Raw genomic sequence first — 6,672 nt, 5'->3', positions numbered from 1 at the left:
TATCATAAACGTGGCCCGGCAATAAAATTCCAAAAAAGAAAAGATAATGTCACTCTAGACCTGAATGTAAACTCTACCAACATCAGCGCCAAGGAGACTCACGTCCTTGTGACCCCAGTTCAGAGGAGAGAGCTGAAGGCCTTTCCATAATTGCCTCACTCTAGTGGGGGCATCCATCAAAGAAACTAAGTCTCAATTTTATTTGATTTAGTCTCTGGGAGAAGACTTCTTCATAGGCCCAGAGAGGGTGGGGTTCTTCCCAGGGCCCGAGCCTACAGTGCCTTTCCAGGAGAGCCTTAAAGTTTGAATTCACCTCTAAACCTGTCAGGGCTTGATGACCCCCCCCCCTTCTTCAATACCTTGTGGTTTTTTGTTTTTGTTTTTGGTTTTGGTTTTTTTGGTCTTTTTTTTGTTTTGTCTTTTTTCTTTCTTTCTTTCTTGGAGCTGAAGAGCGAACCCAGGGTCTTTCGCTTGCTAGGCAAGCGCTCTACCACTGAGCTAAATCCCCAACCCCCTCTTCTGTGTATCATGTCTAAGTCTCAGCAAAGCGTACAGAGCATCAAGCTTGCAAAGGGAAGCACTCCTCATTTCTGGACAATGACTCACTGCATCTCCTCTAACTTGTAAGACTGGAGCCCTGAACCCGTTAGACAGCAGCACCAGAGCCACCAACCCCTGCTCTCTCTGCCCTCGAAGCTTTCCTTCTCTCTGTTTCTAAGTTTGACTACTAGATACCCACAGGAGTGGAACTGTGTGATATTTATGCTGTGTGACTGCTTTCATTTCATCTACATTGAACACATGCCAGGGGGTTGCTAAAACTTAAGGCTGAATAACATCCCACTGAGTGCCTAATTTGGCTTGTCCGGGGACACTTGAGTTTTCTCTGTCTCTCATGTATTATGAAAAACTCTGCTTGAAAATACTGTGTATGCCTCAGTTTCTAAACCATCAACTGCTTAAAAGAGATTATTATAGCACAAGTTTAGAAAATAGTCTAGGCCCTTGTCCCAGAGAACTTATCCAGACAAGATCAAATCCTATAGCTCAGTGCTTGGTGCTGTTAAAAAGAAATTCAGATTCAGTCGGGGAAGATTCAAGAGCCAAGGCCTTTCACTGAAGAGTTCATCCATCACTCGTCATTAAGTGACCACAACCCACAGAGAAGTTAATGAAGGCACCGAGTTGATCATACCAGGCAGAGACAGACTCACCCTAAAATCGGTCTTTTCTGCAAAAGGCCTTGAGACATCCTTGCATTTTTTTTTCACAGCTCAAAACAACATACTATTAAAAAGCTATTTATTGTCGACCTAGGCAGCTATTACCAGACACTGCTAATAAAGTCCATCGCTTGAGAGTATGTTGTAGCAAAGAGAAAAGCAGAGTGTCCCTTCTATCCTGTCTAAAGATGACACACGGAACACTGTCTGCTGACATATAGCTTACCAGCCAGTGTGAGGCACACAACCACAGGAAAGTCCTGTCTCACTGCAAGAAGATCCTGGAGAGTAGAGGGGGGGGTGATATAATTAAAAAGCTGGGGCACAATATAATTCAGGGACATGTCAGTTGGGTAGCACGTTGCCAGGACTTGGGATCTTCTCTTTTTCTCTAAAAGCCCTGTGAGCAGAGTAAGAAGACAGCCTTAAGAACTAAGATTCACCCCACCAGGCATTAACGGTGTCCAGAAACTATGTGAACAATCTCACTTGACATCCTTAAGACATTTGTATCTGTCTGATACAGGACCAGAGGGGGGAAACATGTTAATTTTCTCAGCCTGCAGATAACACATATACAGAATCTCGAAGGCCCACAAAAAGCCCCACATATTCTCTAGGGCTTCCACTGCCTTAAAATATAGACTTGCATTTATCTTGGCCACATTAACGAGGTCTGTTTGACCAATACATTTATATTTATGATGACTGAGGGCAGATTATGGTTGTTAAAACTTGTCCTTGGGACATGAAAACACTCCTCTGTCATTAATACATTTGCTAATATAAACTATGATGTCAGGTCAACGTAAAGGGTAAAAACGTTCCTAAAGTGCGCTCACATCATTTTTTAAAGCAATTGAGCCTAATGGAATAGCAAAGGTCATCATAACAAACCATTACAGTCTTCGTCTTGGCTACGCCGGCCACAGAAGAACCTCCAAGAAACCGTCATCATTCCTCCAATGTTATGGCATCCAGACGACAGGGATGGCTCGCAAATGAGTCATCCGGGCTCAGATCCGCAGTAGCTATGTGAGCACTGCACAATCAATTATTCATGTGTTTACAGAGAGCTTTCCTGGTTGATGTTAACCAGAGCTGCTTGCAAAGGACAGCTCTCCAGCTGTCCTCAGCCATCCCGGGCCTCCAACTAACAAGTCACTTTAATTGCTGGAGAAGCCATCTGGAAGGTGAGCCTCCCCAGCCCAGGCCCTGAGACTTTATTAGGTGCAAAAATATTAATCAGGGATAATTATGACAATACTTTATATACAGGACTCTTAGAAAAATCCTAAAGAGGGTGAGGGAAGGTAGGCTTGACCAGGAACCCATTAGGCTCAATGGGGGATGGACTATTGAGGACCCAGGTCAGGGATGCATGGAGAGCAAAAGAGAAGAGCACGAAGGCAAAGACTGGCAGGCAGTGAGTTCCAGTTAGAACGCTCTGTGAAGGTAAAGGAACATGACTGGGGACCACCAAGGGTGAATGCTTTAGATCGGTCAATAGCCAAATTGACCTACCCATCCAAAATGGCCCCAGGAGAAGGTGGATGGGAAACAGGACCCCAGGCTGCCCAGGAAGACTAATGCTGTGAACAAGGGTTACTCCTGTCTCTAGGCTGGGGCAGTGTGGTCGCTGATGGTGCCACTGGTCTGGCCAGAGTTGTGTCTGGGTTGTAGCCAAAGCTGTTGTAGCTCACTTCCTAGGAGGGCATGGTCACATGGGGGAGGAGGGGACAACGGGCACATTTTCTATTGGATAAATTCCAAGAACTTGGCGGTACTGAGAGACCTTTTTTCCCTCTTGTTTGAAATGAAGCAATTTACAATGTAGTCAGAACGTGAGGCTGGCAAACATAGTGTGCTTGGTAGAGTGCTTGCCCAGCATGCATGAAGAGCTGGGCTTGATCCTTAGCACTAGGTGTGGCAGTGCATGCCTGGAATCCCAGCACTCGGAAGTGGGTGCCAAGAGGGTCAGAAGTTCAGTCATCCTTGGCTATGTAACAAGTTTGAGGCCAGTCTGGACTACATGAGCTTCTACTTCAAAAAACAAACAAACAAATAAATAAATCTGTCATAATAAAGCCGTCACAATTCACTGGACCATATCTAAGAAAGTAGCACAAGTGAACTGTGGCTTCTTGCTAACATGAGCACAGTTCAAAATGCATATAGAACAGGGTGTGGCCGTGAACATCTCTCAGCCCAACACTGGAAAGTCTCAAGCAGGAGGAATATGAGTTTAAGGTCATCCTGGGATATGTAGCTAGACCCTGTTTCCAAAACATGCAGATAGATAGATAGATAGATAGATAGATAGATAGATAGATAGATAGATGATGCTAGGTAGATAGATGATAGATAGACAGAGAGATGATAGATAGATAGATAGATAGATAGGATAGAAAGAAAGATAGATAGATAGATAGATAGATAGATGATAGATATAGATGATAGATAGATGATACATAGATAGAGATAGATAGATAGATAGATAGATAGATAGATAGATAGATAGATAGATAGATAGATGATGCTAGGTAGATAGATGATAGATAGACAGAGAGATGATAGATAGATAGATAGATAGATAGATAGATAGATAGATAGATAGATATGATAGATAGATGATAGATATAGATGATAGATAGATGATAGATAGATAGATAGATAGATAGATAGATAGATAGATAGACAGATGAATGAGTTAAGAAGGCCTGGTATAAAGATGAAGTTAATGGATGGAGAGAGGGCATCCTTGGGCACTTCCACCACTGGGTGTTGTCATGAGGCCAGGGCAGCAGAGGACCTAGCAGTGGGGTCACTTTGTCTTCTCCAGGTTTCCCATGAATGCACCATGCATGTTGAATGGAACTCCTGAGCTCTGCCACAACTTTCCCTAGATACCGGAATGACATTTCTTAAAGGGCCAAATGAAACACAAGCGCATGTTTACAAAGGCCTTCCCAAAGCCTTCAGATGGGCTGTTCTGTCTTTGAAGAACTGAGGCATGCTAGGACTCTCAAACGTATTGTCCCACGGCATTCTGTTTTAAGAGTGCACCCTTCCCCCCTCCACCACCACAAACTCAGGTTTCCACTCTGGAAAATGCAGCACAGGGGTGTGCAACCAACAACACTCCAGTTAGATGTCCTGTCAAGGTCATATCTGAAAGCCACTCAGCCACTTTCAAGGAACTCAAATCCAAGTGATCCCTAACTTACATCAGTCCAAATTCACACTTGTTGATTTGATGATGGTGAGAAAGCCATGCGCACTCAACAGAAACCCTCGGGTTTGGGGTAGGGCACATAGGATCTAAGTTCAGATGTTTAGTAACACATTGAGAAGCCAGGTGCATCTGTAACTCCAGTCAGGGGGAGGGGGAATGGACACCAGTGCTCTGAGGGACTCACTGGCCTTCCAGCAAATTAAAAATGACGAGCCTCAGATTAACAGTGGAGGGGCATATAGGGGACAACTGACATCGACCTCCGGCACTTTGACACACAGACATACACACATGAAAATGGAGGTCGGGGCCTGGTCACATGACCCAGACTGGGCATGTGATGGTTAGTTTTGTGAACTTGACACAACCTAGAAACATCTAGGAAGAGTCTCAGTGAGGCATGGTCTATACTGGTTTTGCCTGTAGACACATCTATGGGAGATTGTCTTAACCAACGTAGGAAGACCCCGCCCACTGTGAGCACCACCATTCCCTAGTGAGGGGGAATCCTGAATTGTACAAGTGAAGAAATGGAGCTGAGCACAAGCAAAGGAGTGTGTGTGCATTCGTTTTTCCCCTTGCTCTTGATCTTGGGTGCAACAAGCTCCTTCAAGTACCTGTAGCCTTGACTTCTCCACATAGCAGACAGTAACCTGGAACTGTGAGCTAAATAACCCTCTTCTCCTCCAAGATGCTTTAGGCCGTGGCATTTCATCACAGCCATATAAACAAAACTAGGATAGGCCTCAGACTCACTATGTACCCCAATCAACACAGTCTTGAACTCTTGGTGAGCCCCTGGCTCGGTCCTTCGAGGCATAGGATTATGGGTTCACACCACCACACCCAGTTCCGCCCAGTTTTCTTTCTGTTCTTGTGCACAAAGTGGCTACTTTCTTTCCTGCTGGCAAGTTTCTGGCTCTTTCTGGAATGCCAAGACAGCCAGCCTTCAAGGTTGCCCACCAGAGACATGCCATAGCCCCATTCCTGCTCGGCAGCCCTGGGTTTCACTTGTTTGCCATGGTTGCACCATGAAGTTGCCATGCATAGAATGGCCACAGGCAGCTTGTTGGGCCTGACCTCACATGTCCATCACTGGCAGTTGTGAGCCCTTTCTGAAGGTTTGTGATAGTCCTGGTCCTATATTTCAAGTGAATGTGATCAGTATCCAAAACAAATGGGACATCAGCTTTGCCTTTAGTACTAACCCACTCATTAATTATAAAATAAACACATGTGAATAGCCTTTAAATCTTGCTGGCAGTGGGTCTGAGAGCTGCTCAGAGCTTCCTGAGGTCATTGGGTTCTCTGTCTTCAAGCAGAACCCTTCATCCAATGGGCAGAAGAAGGCAAGTGTTAACTGAGAAGGGTGTCTGGGTACCTTCTTCCATTTGGGGGTTTCTCTGCTGTGCTAGCTCTGGCTACCTCATACAAGGTTCTGTCCAGAGACAATGAGGGGGTTCACCTGAAGTGATGAGCCACGGTAGGGGCAGGGGATGGATGCCATTGTTACAAGATGTTAGAAATACGGATCTAGGGCCAGTGAGGTGGCTGCCGAGTTGAATCCCAAGGTCTCCTATGGTAGAAGGAGAGAACTGTTTCAAGTTGTCCTCTGACCTCCACTTGTGTGTCATGGCACCTGTGTGCATCCTCACACATACACTTGTATATTTAATATACTAATATATACATCTAAAATAAGGTAAAATAAAAAAGAAAGTCACTGCCCTGAAGGAGAGAAACACAGGACACCTAGGGCCTCCTCCACTTCCTTCGGACAGAAATGTTTCTACTACAGAACACTAGACTCAGGCAAAAGGTTGAATTTTTTTTTTTAACTCAAGTTGGGCTGAGCTGCCGATTACCACCACTAGATGGCACCACATCCTCTCGGGGCCATTTCATTTTGTTCCTATTGAGAGCCAATATCAAATCTCCTCTTAGACAACCAGGGAGAGGTAGGTCTCTCCCTCTCTGAAGTCACTGTTTGCCCCATGTGCTATTAAAGATTTTTGAACCTTTAATAGGATGTGTCAACACTTTGCTTCAAGGGAAGAAAATCACTTTGCTTTTCACTAAGCTGGGAGCCAGCCTGAACATTCTAGAGAGCTGGTTTTGTGCCCTGACATTTCAGAGGTGTTCCTTAAGTTAAGTCTTCACAGACACTGTCTAGGGAGCAACAATGCCAGACTCAGGAAGATCTACGGACAAATT

General features: G+C 44.9%; 1 long non-coding RNA gene across 1 annotated transcript; it reads right to left on the bottom strand.

Annotated features, from left to right (window-relative positions):
• Positions 1–366: 366 nt before the first annotated feature.
• Positions 367–3,511, bottom strand: LOC118239032. The gene is made up of 2 exons (XR_004770394.1): positions 2,121–3,511; positions 367–1,623 (listed from the first exon to the last, which is right to left on the bottom strand). It is a non-coding gene; the product is annotated as an uncharacterized LOC118239032 (long non-coding RNA).
• Positions 3,512–6,672: the final 3,161 nt, after the last annotated feature.

The sequence above is a fragment of the Cricetulus griseus genome, chromosome 5, assembly GCF_003668045.3.
Source record: "Cricetulus griseus strain 17A/GY chromosome 5, alternate assembly CriGri-PICRH-1.0, whole genome shotgun sequence".
In the NCBI taxonomy this organism is placed as follows: Eukaryota; Metazoa; Chordata; class Mammalia; order Rodentia; family Cricetidae; genus Cricetulus; species Cricetulus griseus.
The sequence above is the reverse complement of the archived record's forward strand: the minus strand, read 5'-3'. Positions and strand labels throughout refer to the sequence as shown.